The 16311-nt window shown below is 43.6% G+C and overlaps 2 pseudogenes across 2 annotated transcripts; both read right to left on the minus strand.

Moving 5' to 3' along the window:
- Positions 1-868: 868 nt before the first annotated feature.
- On the minus strand, positions 869-1235 carry LOC308278155 (GTPase KRas-like; annotated as a pseudogene). Its single transcript has one exon. The product of its transcript is annotated as a GTPase KRas-like (transcript).
- Positions 1236-13891: 12656 nt separating this feature from the next.
- On the minus strand, positions 13892-14687 carry LOC308277956 (COMM domain-containing protein 3-like; annotated as a pseudogene). The gene is made up of 2 exons: positions 14178-14687; positions 13892-13944 (listed from the first exon to the last, which is right to left on the minus strand). The product of its transcript is annotated as a COMM domain-containing protein 3-like (transcript).
- Between the last annotated feature and the right edge of the window lie 1624 nt (positions 14688-16311).

Genomic DNA, 16311 nt, shown 5'->3' on the forward strand with positions numbered 1-16311 from the left:
GTATAACACATGGCAGCACTTACTACAATTTGCATTTGCCAAAGAGAAAATCGTGCAGCATCTGAGTCTCAAACCCAGCCCTACCATTCTAGAGCTCAAACTCTATAGCTTTTTTTTTTTTTTTCATTTCACATCAAGCAACCCATTTGTAAGAAACTAGTATTTATGTTCAGTCTGGTCTCAAGCCATGCATCTAGACTTCATTCAGAGCCCATCGCCATGTGAAAGGTAAACCTAGGACTCCTAACTTGAGATTCTACCCTGCAACATAGTCGATCTTACATGTCCCCTTTAGCAGTTGCACGTGTTTAACGTTTGTCATCATTAAGAAGCCATAAGCTCCAGCAGAGTAGAATCTATCCCACCACAAAACCACCAGCTCATGTATGATGTCTATTACCTTGTATGCATTTATTAAACACATACTCAATGCATGGAAAAGTCCTCTATGCTTTTTGTTAGTAGACACAAATCTACATCTCCTTTGTAGTTAGTTTCTTCTCAAGGATGCTCTGGCTTTCATCTGTCTATGGTGCCTGGGAGGCCCAAGGTCTCCCGGGCATGCCCAGGAAAGCCTGTCTCCATGGCCCTACACCCCTGTCCCTCCATCTGCAGGACCCTATGGGCCTGACCTTCCCCAGCCCGATGGCTGGCATGAAATAAGACAAGCATGCATAATCCTCAGAACAGGTCTAGAATTTTGCTAGTTAGTGGGCATTTAAAGGAAAAAAAAAAGTTTTCATTGTCATCTTAGAGTAAGCATTTAACAGTCTGCATGAAACACCAAAAAATAGGTAATGTAAAAACAATCCTAATAATCTAGTATAATGTACAAAAATATGTTTTAAGAAAAAAGTATAAATTGTATTTACATAATTATACATTTTGTCTTTGATTTCCTTTTCTTGTTTTTATCATCTTTGTTCATCTTTTCTTTAGGTTTTCGAATTTCTCGAACTAATGTATAGAAGACATCATCAACACCCTGTCTGGTCTTAGCTGATGTTTCAATAAAAGGAATTTCATAATTTTTTGCTAAGTCCTGAGCCTGTTTTGTGTCTATTGTCCTAGAGGGCAAATCACACTTATTTCCTACTAGGACCATAGGTACATCTTCAGAGTCTTTAACTCTTTGAATCTGTTCTCTAGAGTGGTGAATGTCTTCAAATGATTTAGTATCATATGGCAAATACACAAAGAAAGCCTTCCCCAGCCCTTATGTGTTGGTCCCTCATTGCACTGTATTCCTCTTGACCTATTGTGTTGAGAATGTCTAAGAGACAGGCTTCTCCATCAATTACTACTTGTTTCCTGTAGGAATCCTCTATTATAGGATCATTTCATCCACAAAGCGATTTAGAATCAGCTGTATCGTCAAGGCACTCTTGCCTACGCCACCAGCTCCAACTATCACAAGATTATATTCAGTTATTTTTAACAGGCCTCGCTCGGCACCTGGAGTCGCTGCCCTCCTAAGCTCTTTAAGATCTTGGGGGATCCAGGGGTGCCAGGTAGGGGGAAGGTTTCCCCCAGGGTTAACGGTCACGGGGAGAAGTTGGGCTTGCCTCCCCTCATAGTTGACTCCCTGATAGAGGGAAGGTGCTGAGGGAGTCACAGGGAGGGGGCACAAGAGGCTATGGGAGGAGAAGATCCAGGGGATCCCTTTTATGCCAGGGGGCAGCCCCAAAGGGATTGAGAGAGGGATACAGGGGCGGAAAATCTTTGGGGGCTTCAGTAGGTCCTTCATCTAATTTTTCCTGTGCTGTCAAAGAGACTGTCTATACCTGGTGTTGCGGTTCCCAGCGATACCAGGCTGTAGGGTGGTTTCCTCCCAGGTTGACGTTGACAGTTCCTCCGGCTCCCACCTCGCCTGATGGTGTCAGAGTGGAGGATACGGAGAAGGAATCAGCCGGGGAAAGGGGTTGTGGGGAGCCCTTAGCGTCCCCAAAGGGATTGGAGGGATTGGGAGGTTTTTTAGGGGCTTCAGGACCGGAGGAGGATGTATGCCCAGCGGCCCCTTTTTCCGCTGGCTTGGGGCCACAGTCAGCGAGGTTTTTCAGGGTTCACGGGGGAAAACAAGTTATAAGTGCGGAGATGGTGAGGAGAACCCTGAGAGGGAGAACCTCTCCTTCATCCGTTTGGGCACGCTTGATTAGCATTTCTACTTGGTCCCATGTGTCCCAGTTAAAAAGGTTTCCCTTGGGGAGCCAGGGGGCAATTTTTAAAAGACAATCCCAAGCTTGTCTGGCCTGATCCTCAGAGAGATCAAGCCCACGACTCTTTAAGAGCAATCTCAGAGATTCAAGGGAAGGGTCGGGTTTGGAGCTAGACTTCCCCATGCTAAAGTATGGGGGGATACTCACCTGCAGACTGATTGCTCGCCAGCGATTACCTTCGTTAGACGATGGAGAGCGAGGTGGGGGAGGTCTCACATGGGGCACCAGACTGACGGGTCCAGCCCGTCAGTGGTGGGGCTGAAGAGATGATGAGAACCGACGGCCCCGATCACCACACGGAGCCAGGAGATTTGTCAAGCAAGATCTCGTTTATTTTCCTTTAGGCAACCCAATTTAAAGCAAAAAGGCAAGGGGGGATTTTCTGGTCAGGAAACTATTCTAACCTATCAAACTAAAGGTAGTGGGGGCAAGGAGACGCCCCCTTGCATCCGCTCGGCGCTATTTTTTGCAGGTCTACTCATCGGAAGTTCTGGCAGTTGTGCAGACCTGTGTTCGCTACATGTAGCCCATTCATCGGAAGTTTTGACAGGTGGCCAACGTGCTTGATGCTACCTGTCATCTGGTGGTTGAGCAGACCCCAACAACTAAGTAGCTGAGGCTGTCCGCGAACTGCAATCCTCAAGTCTCAGCCTCCCGAATGCTGGGATTACAAGCGTGCGCCACCACACCCGGCTCATAATTTATAACTTAGAAAAAACAATTTGACAGCAAAAATTGGACATTGAAGAAATATAGGCCCATTTTAAGAGAGCTAATCTAAGAATAATTAGAATAGAGGATGGAAAAGAAGGTGAAACCAAAGGGATCAATAATCTTGTCAAAGAAGTAATAGCAGAAAATTTTCCAAACATAGAGAAAGAGGTCAATAAACAGGTTTGGAAAACGTATAGAACTCCCTTTATACAAGATCAGAGAAAAGGTTCCCCATGCCGCATAATAATCAAAATGACCAGTGTAGAAGCCAAGAAGAGAATCTTAAAGGCAACAAAAACAAAAGGCCAAGTGACATTCAGAGGCAAACCAATTAGAATCATCCCAGACTTCCCAAACCAAGTCATGAAAGCCAGAAGGGCCTGGAGTAACATATTCCAAACTCTGAAAGAGAACAATTTCCAGCCAAAAATTTCCTACCCAGCAAAACTATCTTTCAAATTAGATGGGGAAATAAGAAGCTTCCATGACAAAGAGAAGCTGAAGGAATTTCTGTCTTCAAAACCAGCACTAGAGAAAATACTCAGAGATTAACTAAAAGAAGAAATAGTTAATACATGCAAGAACCAGAGAAATAAGAATTTCCATCCAGCAGACAACTAAGCAAAGAAGAATAAACAGTATTTCAAACAGAAATAAAATCTTAACATGTTAGGAATTAATAATCATGTCTCAATAATCACAATGAATGTAAATGGCCTCAACTCCCCAATAAAAAGACATAAAGTTGCAAAATGGATTACAAACCAGAATCCATCTATCTGCTGCTTGCAAGAAACACACCTTACAAGTAAAGATAGTAACAAACTTAAGGTAAAGGGCTGGAGCAAGGTAATCCATGCTAACAGTACTCGAAGGCAAGCAAGAGTAGCAACTATGATATCAGACAAGTTAGACTTCAAGCTCAAGCTTACTAGAAGAGACAAGGTCATATTTTATTGGCAAAAGGAACAATCCAGCAAGAAGAAATAATAATAATCAACATCTATGCCCTAAACATAGGTGCAGCTACTTTCATAAAACAAACTCTTTGTGACATTAAGTCACAAATAAATCCCAATAATACTAGGAGACTTCAACACCCCTCTCACACCATCAGACCGATCTTCCAGACAAAAGATCAGTAAAGATGCCTCAGACCTAAAGAACACCATTAATCAAATGGACCTGTTGGACACATAGAGAATATTTCACCTAACTACAGCGGAGTTTACATTTATCTCAGCTGCTCATGGAACCTTCTACAAAATAAATCACATCCTGGGTCACAAAATGAGCACTAGCAAATTCAAAAAATGTTACATACTTCCCTGTGTCTTTTCAGACCATAATGGAATGAAACTAGAAATCATTTATGACGACTCAGAAAAAAACACATAAACATGTGGAGACTGAACACCACACTTCTGAATGAAGAATTGGTCATAGAAGATGTAAGAGGTGCCAGGCGTGGTGGTGCACGCTTGTAATCCCCCGCTTGGGAGGCAGAGACAAGAGGATTGCACAGGTTCAAAGCCAGCCATGCTGGCTTAAGAGACCCTGCTTCCAAAAAAAAAAAAAAAGTATAAAATAGGTCTGGGAGTGTAGTCCAGAGGTAGAAGGGCTTCCAGGAATCCCAGTACCACAAAAAAAAATAAGAAGAAGAAGAAGAAGAAGAAGAAGAAGAAGAAGAAGAAGAAGAAGAAGAAATCAAGAAATTTCTAGAAACAAACAAAAATAGAGATATAACATATCAAAACCTCTGGGATACTTTGAAGGCAGTATTAAGAGGAAAATTTATAGCACTGAGTGCTCACATAAGAAAAACAGAAGATCTTCAAATAAATAACATAATGACACACCTCAAAACCCTTGAAAAACAGGAACAATCTAACCCCAAAGAAGGTAGAAGACAGGAAATTATTAAAACCAGAGCATAAATTAACAAAATACAGAAAATCAACAAAACCAGAAGCTGGTTTCTCTAAAAAATTAACAAGATAGATAAACCACTAGCCAACCTAACTAAAAAAAAAAAGAGAAAATCAACCCAAATTATGAAGATAAGAGATGAAAAAGGAGACATTAGAATTGACAGTATAGAAATCCAGAGGATTATCAGAAACTACTTTGAAAAACTATACTCCAACAAAATGGAAAATCTGGAGTAAACTGACAACTTTCTAAATAAATACAACCTTCCTAAACTGAGTCAAGAAGATATAGAACACTTAAACCAACCAATAGGAATCAAAGAGATTGAAACAACCATAAAGAGCTTACCATCAAAGAAAAGCCCAGGACCAGATGGTTTTCCAAGTGAATTCTATAAAACCTTTATAGAAGAGCTAATCCCAATACTCCTCAAACTATTTCATGAAATCGAAAAAAGCGGGATTCTCCCAAATACATTCTATGAAGCTAACATCACACTAATACCCAAACTGAATAAAGACAGTTCAAGGAAGGATAACTACAGGCCTATATCTCTGATGAATTTGGATGCAAAACTACTAAACAAAATACTAGCAACCCACGTTCAAAACCACATAAAGAAAATCATACCATGACCAAGTAGGGTTCATCCCAGGGATGCAAGGCTGGTTCAACATACGAAAATCAATCCATGTAATTCATCATATAAACAGAATCAAAGACAAAAATCACATGATCATTTCAATAGATGCTGGAAAAAGCATTTGATAAAACCCAACATCCATTTATGATAAAAGCACTGCAGAGAAACAATAAGCCCTCAGCCAACATCATATTAAATGGGGAAAACCTTTGAGAATTCCCCCTAAAAACAGGAACAAGGCAAGGATGTCCATTATCACCACTTCTCTTCAATATAGTACTAGAGGCTCTAGCCAGAGCAATAAGGCAAGAAAAGGAAATCAAAGGAGTACAAATAGGAAAAGAAGAACTCAAACTTTCACTATTTGCAGATGACATGATACTATATTTAGAAAACCCAAGAAACTCAACCAAAGGGCTTATAAAACTGAGCGACAAATTCACCAAAGTGTCTGGATACAAAATCAATCTCAAAAAATCAAAAGCTTTTCTGTACACCAAACATAAATCCACTGAAAAAGAAATTCTGAAAACACTTCCACTCAGGATTTCCCACAAAAAAAAAAATACTTCGGAATAAACTTAACAAAGGAGGTAAAAGACCTCTACTAAGAAAATTATAAAACATTGAAAAAAGAAATTGAAGAAGATCTTAGAAGATGGAAAGATCTTCTATGTTCATGGATAGACAGAATAAATATCATTAAAATGGCCATTCTTCCAAAAGTGATCTACAGATTTTACTGCTCTACAAATCCTTAACAGTCAAACTAACACATAAATTCAACATCGCAACTGTGTGTTGTGTGTGTGGGGAGGGGGCCTGCGGAATGATACCAGGGGCATTTACCTCTGCACTACACCCCCACCCCTATGTTATTTTCTATTTGGAAACAAGGTCTCACTAAATTGCTGGAAGCCTTGATCAATTGCTGAGACTAGCCTCAAATCTTCATCCTCCTGTCTCAGCCTCCCAAATACTGGGATTACAGGCCTGTGCCACCATGCCTGACTCACAATATTTGTGTGTGTGTGTGTGTGTGTGTGTGTGTGTGTATGTGTGTGTTACTGGGGATTGAATCCAGGGGCATTCTACCTCCAAGCTACACTCTCAACTCTATTTTTAAATTATTTATTTATTTATTTATTTATTTATTTATTTATTTATTTATTGTAGTACTGGGGATTGAACTCAAGGACATTCTACCTCTGAGCTACACCCCAGCCCGATTTTTTAATTCTTTATTTATTAAACAGGATCTCATTAATTTGCAGAGGGCCTACTAAGTAACTTAGGCTGTCCGTGAACCTGGGTCCTCCCGTCTCAGCCTCCCAAGTACTGAGATTACAAGTAGGTGCTACCATGCCCAGCTTATTATTTTGAAACAGAGTCTCACTAAGATGCTGAGGGCCTAAATAACTGAGGCTGCCATGAGCCTGTGATCCTCCTGTCTCAGCCTCTCAAGTACTGGGATTATATGCACAAACCACGAAACCAGACTGGTTTTTTGTTTTGTTTTGGGTTTTTTTTTTTTTGGTACTAGGGATTGAACCAGAGTTATTCTACCTCCAAGCTGCACACCCAGGGCATTCTACCTCTAAGCTATACTCTCAGTCTTATTTTATTTTCATTTTGAAGCAGGACCTCTGCTAGCTTGATGAGAATTTCACTATTTGCTGCTGCTATCCTTAAATCTGTACTCGAATTACACGTATGCATCACCATACTTGGCTTCTTTTAAATTTTTTTTCTCTTTAATTTTTTATTTTTTGGTAGTACAGGAGATTGAATCCAAGGGAATTCTACCTCTAAGCTATACCCTCAGAGATGCAGTCCTCCTGAATCAACCTCCCAGGTACTGGGATTACAAGCGTACACCACTACACCTGGCTTACTTAATTTTTAATATTCATGTAATGATTTTAGAAGTGTTCATGATATTATGAAACATATTTGTGACATTTTGGGTCCTCCGTAACTCTCTAAATGACAGAAGTAATCCATTTCTATTTGTATCAGTTCGTTTTTCATTACTATAATGAAATTCCAGAGGCTGATTAACTTTCTAAAGTGAAGAGGTTTATTTAGCTCACAGTTTAGGAATCTGAAAGTCCAAACAGCATGGCACAGGCCTCAGGGAGTGACCCAGGACAGACGGCAGGAGTTAAAGTGACAGGAAAAAATTACATCTTAGAAACAGATAGCCCCTGGTCCAACCCCTGGTACCATAAAAACATCAAATAAAAACATCAAATAATAAAGCTGGGCGTGGTGGTGCATGCTTGTAATCCCAGCATTTGGGAAGTTGAGACAAGAGGATCGCAGTTCGCAGCCAGCCTCAGCTACTGAGTGAGGCCCTCTGCAACTCAGTGAGACCCTGTTTCAAAAATAAAGAATAAAAAATAGGGCTGGGGGTGTAGCTCGGAGGTAGAATGCCCCTAGGTTCCATACCCAGTACCACGAAATAAATAAGTAAAGTAATAAAGTAATAAATAAAGTAATATAGGGTTGAGAGTGTAGCTTGGAGGTAGAATGCCTCTGGGTTCAATACCTAGTAACACACACACACACACACACACACACACACACACACACACACGAGAGACCCAGAGTGGACATCCTTGGAAGGTCTGTCGCCTACATCTTATGGTGGGTCCACTGAGGTCAGTTCCATTCAGGAAGGAAGGAGGGAAGGTCATTGCCATGGGAGCCTCTGTCTCGCTGGAGAGAGAATTTAAGTGGCATGATCACCTGAATAGTGGGGCTGGAGATGTCAGGAGAGGGTGCTACTGGCCAGGATAATAGCGGTTAGCCACTTAGGATTCAGCCTTCCTGAGGAATTGCATTTAAACAGGGATTATTAGGAAACCTAAAATAGGATTTTTTCTTTTATCTGCTGCTAGAGATTGAACCCAGGGGCATTCTACATCCGAGCTATATCCCCAGCCCTTTTTTTTTTTTTTTCCTTTCCTTTTTTTGTTTTAGTACTGGGGATGGAACCCAGGGGGTATTCTACCTCCAAGCTACACCTCCAGCCCTATTTTTTATTCTTTATTTTGAAAAAGGGTTTCACTAAGCTGGGCGTGGTGGTACACACTTGTAAACACCATGCTTGGGAGGCTGAGACAGGAGGATTGCACAGGTTCAAAGCCAGCCTCAGCTACTTAGTGAGGCTCTCAGCAATTTAGTGAGACCTTGTTTCCAAATAAAATATAAAAATGGTCTGGGAGTATAGCCCAGAGGTAGAAAGCCTCTGGGTTCCACCCCCAGTACCACAAAAAAAGGGGGGGGTTTCAAAGGGCCTCCTCACTAAGTAGCTGAGGCTATCCAAGAACCTGCGATCCTCCTGTCTCAGCCTTTCTCCCCAGCCCTTTTTGTAAAATTTTGAAACAGGGCGTAAAAAAGGAAAATGGCCATTTCACTTGAAGTTACAAGATCACATAGAAACTGGCAGGCTTCCATTTTGTAACTGTACCTTAGGTGTCCATTTTGTGGTGTGTGTGTGTGTGTGTGTGTGTGTGTGTGTGTGTGTGTGTGTGTACTCCAGGATGTTCTGGTTTCATGTTTCTTCTTTTGTAAAATCTGCCCAGGGAAAATCAGCCAACCAGATTAGACTGTGAAGTCTTACTCCAGCTGACGGGGGATGGCGTTGCGGCCTATGCATGGGGGATAGAAGGCTGAGAGGACTTCCCAAGAGATGTGCTAGTGCCCTTCTGCACAGAGGTGAATTTCCTTGCTGAGTTACTTTTGGTTTCATGAGTTTTCATTTGCAGCTTCCCTAAAATCCATTTCTGACAAGGGTCTCCCTAAGTTACCACCTGCTGACCTTGAACCTTCGATCCTCCTGTCTCAGCCTCCCAAGTACCGGGATTACAGTTATGCACGATCACACCTGGCTTTTTTTTTTTTTTTTTTACTTTGAAACAGTTAAAAAAAAACCTCACTAAGTTGCAGAGCCTCTTCTAAAATGGCCAAGACTGAGCTGGGCGTGGTGGTGCACGCTTATAATGCCAGTACTTGTGAGGCTGAGACAGGAGGATCGCAGGTTCATGGCCAGCCTCAGCCACTTAGTGAGGCCCTCTGAAACATAGTAAAACCCTGTTTCAAAATAAGGAATTAAAAATAGGGCTGGGGGTGTAGCTCAGAAGTAGAATGCCCCTGGGTTCAATCCCCAACTCTGCTAAATAAATAAATAAATAATAAATTGCCGCCGGGCGTGGTGGTGCACGCTTGTAATCCCTGCGCTTGGGAGGCAGAGACAGGAGGATCGCGCAGGTTCGAAGTCAGCCGCGCGCGCTGGCTTAGGAGACCCTGTTTCCAAATAAAAAAATGTAAAAATAGGTCTGGGAGTGTGGCCCGGAGGTAGAAGGGCTTCCAGGAACCCCAGTACCACCATAAAAAAAAAAAAATAATAATAATAAATTGCCAAGGCTGGCCTAGAACCACTGATCCTGAGGCAACTCAGCTTCCCAAGTACTGACTGGGATTATTGGCTTTTTTTTTTTGGTAGTACAGAGGATGGAACCCAGGGGCATTCTACCTCCAAGCTACACTCCCTGCCCTATTTTTTATTCTTTTTTTTTTTTTTTTTGGTGGTACTGGGGTTCCTGGAAACCCTTCTACCTCTGGGCTACACTCCCAGACCTGTTTTGTACTTTTTATTTGGAAACAGGGTCTCTTAAGCCAGCGAGGCTGACTTAGAACCTGCACGATCCTCCTGTCTCCGCCTCCCAAGCGCAGGGATTATAAGCGTGCGCCACCACGCCTGGTTTATTTTTTATTCTTTATTTTGGAACAGGGTCTTATTGACTTGCAAAAGGCCTCACTAAGTAGCTGAGGCTGTCCGCGATCTTTCTGTCTCAGCCTTCCAAATGCTGGGATTAAAAGTGTGTGCCACTATGACCAGCTTTTTATTTTCCCCCTTGTGGTGCTAGGGATTGAACCCAGAGGCATTCTACCTTTGAGCTACACCACCAGCCCAATTTTATTTATTTGGAAACAGGGTCTTGCTAGGTTGATGAGAGCCTTACTACTTGCTGAGGATATCCTCAAACCTGTGAACCTCCTGTCTCAGCTTCCCAAATACTGGGATACTGGGATTATAAATGTGCACCACCATGCCAGGTTCTGGCCTGGCTTTTAAGAATTTTAATTAATTAATTAATTATCATGGCACTGAAGATTGGACCCAGGGGCATTCTACCTCTGAGCTACGCTACCAGCCCTATTTTATTCTTTATTTTGAAATAGGGCCTCACCAAGTTTCTGAGATTGGGAGAGAACCAGCAATCTGTGTGTCTCAAGCCTCCTAAGTGTGTTAGTTTTACAAACATGAATCACCAGGCCTGTCATAAGAATTCTTTTTGTATTAAGAATATTATTTTTCTATAATATGTAGGCAGTTTTCTTTTGTTAATAATTTGTCGTGTGTGTGTGTGTGTGTGTGTGTGTGTGTGTGTGAGAGAGAGAGAGAGAGAGAGAGAGAGAGAGAGAAGAAGAAGAGGAGAGAGAGAGAGGGAAGGAGGGAGAGGAGAGAGAGAGAGAGAGGAGAGAGAAGTACATGTGACATGGTGTATCATTTACCATGTCTCCTAACCCATCACTAGAGGTACCTTGACTCTGTGTTGGTTAATCAAGAACAAAAAGGAGCCGGGCAGCCAGGCATGGTGGCACATGCTTGTCATCCCAGCATTCGGGAGGCGGAGACAGGAGGATCCAGGTTTGAGGACAGCCTCAAGGACTTAGTGAGGGCCCTTTGCAACTCAGTGAGACCCTGTTTCAAAATAAAGAATAAAAAATAGGGATCTGGCTGTAGCTCAAAGGTAGAATGCCCCTGGGTACCATCCCCAGTACCACAAAAAAAAAAAAAAAAAAAATAGGGTTGGGAGTATAGCTCAGAGATAGAATGCTCCTGGGTTTCAACTCCAGTACGGCTAATAATAATAATAATAATAATAATAATAATAAAATTTAAAAAGGGGGCTGAGGGCATATCACTGAGGTAGAATTCTCTGGGATCGATTCCCAGTACCAAAACTAAAAAAAAAAAAAAAAGAGTAAAATAAAGTAAAACAAAATAGGGCTGGGAGCCAGTACTTGGGCGATAGAGATCAGAGAATTGCAGGTTTTATTTATTTATTTATTTATTTATTTATTTATTTATTTGTAGTACTAGGGGTGAAACCCAGGGGCTTTTCTACTTCTGAGCTATACTCCCAGACCTATTTATACTTTATTTGGAAACAGGGTCTCACTAAGTTGCTGAGAGCCTCACTAAGTAGCTGAGGCTGGCTTCGAACCTGCACGATCCTCCTGTCTCAGCCTCCCACGCGATGGGATTACAAGTGTGCGCCACCACGCCCGGCTGAATTGCAGGTTTTAGGACAGCCTCAGCAAGTGGTGAGACTTTCATCAACCTAGCAAGACTCTATTTCAAAAATAATGCCAGGAGCCAGGCGTGGTGGCCCATACTTGCAATCCCAGCATTTGGGAGGCTGAGACTGGAGGAGTGCAGGTTTGCGGACAACCTCAGCTACTTAGTGAGGCCCTTTGCAACTCAGTGAGAACCTGTTTCAAAGTAAAGAATATAACACAGGGCTGGTGGTAGAGGTTGGAGGTAGAATGCCCCTGGGTTCCATCTGCAGTACTGTAAAAAATAAAAATAGGCCGGGCGTGGTGACGCATGCTTGTCATCCCAGCATTTGGGAGGCTGAGACCGGAGGATCGCAGTTTGCAGACAGCCTCAGCTACTTAGTGAGGTCCTCTGCAACTCAGTGAGACCCGGTGTCAAAATTAAGAATAAAAAGTAGGGCAGGGGGTGTAGCTTGGAGGTCGAATAGTTCTGAGGTAGAATGCCCCTGGGTTCAATCCCTGTTGCCAAACAAACAAAAATAATAAAACAGTTGCATATGAAGATTTTCTTCTTTTTTGGTTCCTGATGAGCTAGAAGAGAGCCAAGGTCCCTGCTGGTGACACAGAGCCCGGAAACAGGACAGGCCTAAGATAAGCCACAGCTCCCAGGGTCCCTTCAAACTCTAAAGACCACAGCACAGAGGGTGGAGATTAGCCAGGGTGGGGGAGGGGCAGGAGTTCCTCAGTTTCTGCCTCCTGCGGCACCCTTTTTTTTGGGGCGGGGGTAGGGTACTGGGGATGGAACCCAGGGGCATTCTACCTCCGAGCTACACCTACAGCCCTCTTTTTTATTCTTTGTTTTGAAACAGGGTCTCAGTAAGTTGTGGAGGGCCTCACTAAGTAGCTGAGGCTGTTGGCGAACCACGATCCTCCTGTCTCAGCCTCCCCAAGTGCTGCGATTACAAGTGTGCGCCACCACGCCTGGCTTATTCTTTATTTTGAGACAGGGTCTCACTATGTTGCGGAGGGCCTCACTAAGGAACTGAGGCTGGCGGTGAACCTACCATTCTCCTGTCTCAGCCTCCCAAGCACTGGGATTACAAGTGTGCGCGGGGCCTCCTGAGGCAGCCTTGATGGAGACCACCAGAAGGGCCTCCAGGATAGGTGGGTGATCTTCATACTCTTCCTGGTCGCCGCGGAAACATGACTGTCAAGAAAAAAAAAAAAAAGAGGTCCAGGTCTGATGTGGTGGTACATGCCTATCAAACTAGCTAGGAGGCTGAGGCAAAAGGATCTCAAATTAAAGGCCAGTATGGGCAATTCAGCAAGCCCCCGTCTCAAAATAAAATATAAGGAGCCATGTGTGGTGTTGCATGCCTGGGATCCCAGTACTTGGGAGGCTGAGACCGGAGGATCACAGGTTTGAGGCCAGCCTTAGTAATTTAGCAAGGCAGTCAGCAACTTAGTGAGACCTGTTTCAAAATAAAAAATAAAGACTGGGTACCATGGTGCATGCTTATAATCCCAGCATTTGGGGAGGCTGAGACAGGAGGATCACAGTTGAAGGACAGCCTCAGCTACTTAGGCCCTTTGCAACTCAGTGAGACTCTGTTTCAAAATAAAGACTAAAATACAGTGCTGGTGGTGTAGCTCAGAGGTAGAATGTCCCTGGGTTCCATCCTCAGTATCATAAATAAATAAAAAATAAATAAATAAATAAAAATTTTTTTTTGGTGGGAACACCTCGTTTATTTAGGGTGCAATGTCACTTCCTTTATAGGGCTGGAAAGGGTGAGGATTGGGGAAATGCACAGCTGAACACTAAAATGATCAGGTCCGCAGGCAGAACGGCCCTCGGAACCCTTCCCCGCGTGTTAAAAAAGTGACAACGTTGATGAGTGGCACAGGCTCCAAAGAGTGTTTTTTCTTCCCCTGCTGCGGACAGGGCAGGCGGCTGCACGACCGCCCGGCGTCCGCTGAGGGCGAGGAGTTTCTGGTTTTCCTTTAGACTCCGTGGGTCGCTAAACCCCCCAAGTTACAACTGAGTTGCTCTTTCCAGGCTTTCCGAAGCATCTTTAAGTTTCCCCACTGATAAGTAAAATAAAAAATTAAATGCGAGTAAAATAAAAATAAGTGAGTACGGCGGAGTGTGAAAAACACGAGAGAGGTCCGGTACACGTGGCATGTAAAGTTTTAATTGCACGGCTCTCCAGGGGATCAGGGCGAGGCACCGTGGGGCCCGCGCGCCTGTCCGAAGCTTGAGGACGCGGGCTCTCCTTTTCAAGGTATGCATCACATGAGTGCAGGACCCAACTTATCACCCACCAAATCCTGTCATTGTTCCATGTTGCAACTAAAACTAATCTCTGGGTAGGATGGAGAATCTGTGTTCTCTACATTTAAGGTCACTAAATATGCAGGTCTGTACATCTCATGAAGCTGATTGGTCTTTATCTGATACTCCAAGCGCCAAGAAACATGAGTTATATGAGGAAGAGATCTGCCTATGCTTCCCAGTAGGATTTCTAGGGAATGCTTATTCTTCTGGTATTCCGTGCAAAACAGTTCTACCCGCTCTGGGTCAAATTTACAGTCTTCTAGGTAAGTGCTGAGAGTGGATTTGTCAGCCCGGTGCTTTGTGGCCTCCCAGTATGTAAGCTGCTGCTGCCGCGTGACGGTGTTTTAAAACCCCCGGGTCAATAGTTTCAAGTCTGGGTGATGCAGCACCGAGGCGCCCCGCAGGCTCTGGGAGGCCGCCCGCGGCAGCCCCGCGAAGGCGCTGGGGTGGCCAGCGCCTGGAAGCCGCTCTGCACCGCCGCTGCCAGCTCCATCCAAATAAATTTTAAAAATAGGAATTGGAGTGTAGCTGAGAGTACTAGGATTACAAGCCAGTGTGTGCCACCATGCCTGGCTATTATGTTTTGTTTTGAAACAGGGTCTCACTGCGCTGCTGAGGGTATCAATAAATTTCTGAGGCTGGGTTGGAACCTGAGGTCCTCCTGTCTGTCTTCTAAATCTCAGGATTACAGGCATCTGTCAGCACGCCTACCTTTTTTGCGGGTTTGGGGATAGAACCCAGGGGCATTTGACCTCTGAGCTACACCCCCTGCCCTATTTCTTTCTTTCTCTTTCTCTCTCTCTCTCTCTCTCTCTCTCTCTCTCTCTCTCTCTATATATATATATATATATATATATATATATTTTTTTTTTTTTTAAATTTATTTATTTATTTATTTTTTGGTGGTGCTGGGGTTCCTGGAAACCTTTCTACCTCAGGGCTCCCAAACGCTGGGATTACAAGCGTGCACCAACACGCCTGGCTTTATTTTTTGTTTTGAAACAGGGTTTATGTAGGTTGCTGAGAGTCTAAGTTGCTGAGGCTGTCCTCAAACATCCTCCTTGTCTCAGTCTCCCAAGTACTGGGATTACAGGTGTGCACCCCTCACCAGGCTTAATGGGCAATTTGAACTGAGGATGAGGAAAGGAAAGAGAAGCCTTTTCTTTCTTCTCCTTGTGTCTGTCTGTCTGTCTGTCTTTCTTTCTTTCTTTTTTTTTTTTTTTTGCTGTACTGGGGATGGAACCCAAGAGTATTCTACCTCCAAGCTACACCTCAGCCCTATATTTTATTCTTTATTTTGAAACAGGATCTGAGTTGCAGAGGGCCTATGTAGCTGAGGCTGTCTGTAAACTACGATCCTCCTGTCTCAGCCCCCCAAGTGCTGAGATTACAAGCGTGCGCCACCACTCCCTGCTCTTATCTGCCTTTTTTGAGGGCTTATTTACTGCTGGGTTCTTAGCATCTAAAAAAAAATAAAAAAGCAAGAAAAAGAATAAAGCCTGGTGCTTACTAGGTTCTCAGACAATACTAAAGTAGTGAATGAGGGAATGAATGGCCTTGACAGGTCTGCTTAGCCTGGGAGCTAAGGATGCTCTCAGCTGGATACAGCCTGTGCACAGCCAAAACTGAGGTGCATGGTTTCCACGGCAACAGAAGGTCTGCCAGACCAGCAATAGGAGGTGGCCTGGGGGATTAAGAGTGCCTCATCTCTTCAAGGTGTGGCCTAGAAATTGAAAACAAGGCTGTAGTTCCATCCCCAGTACCACAAAAACAAACAAACAGAAACAAGCCGGGCATGGTGGCGCATGTTTGTAATCCCAGCATTCAGGAGGCTGAGACGGGAGGATCTGGTTTGCAGTCAGCCTCAGCTAAGTGAGGCTCTCCGCAACTCAGTGAGACCCGGTTTCAAACTAAAGACTAAATAATAGGGCAGGGGGGAGTGTAGGTGATGGGTGCTTATGATTCCAGTACTGTGGAGGTCAGCCTCAGCAATTTAGTGAGGCCATCTACAATGTAGTGAGACTGTTTCAAAATGAAAAATAAACCAGCTGGGCGTGGTTGTGCACGCCTGTAATCTCAGTACTGGGAGGCTGAGACTGGAGGATTGCAGGTTGGAG

Source organism: Muscardinus avellanarius, assembly GCF_963383645.1.
Source record: "Muscardinus avellanarius genome assembly, chromosome: 21".
Classification (NCBI taxonomy): domain Eukaryota; kingdom Metazoa; phylum Chordata; class Mammalia; order Rodentia; family Gliridae; genus Muscardinus; species Muscardinus avellanarius.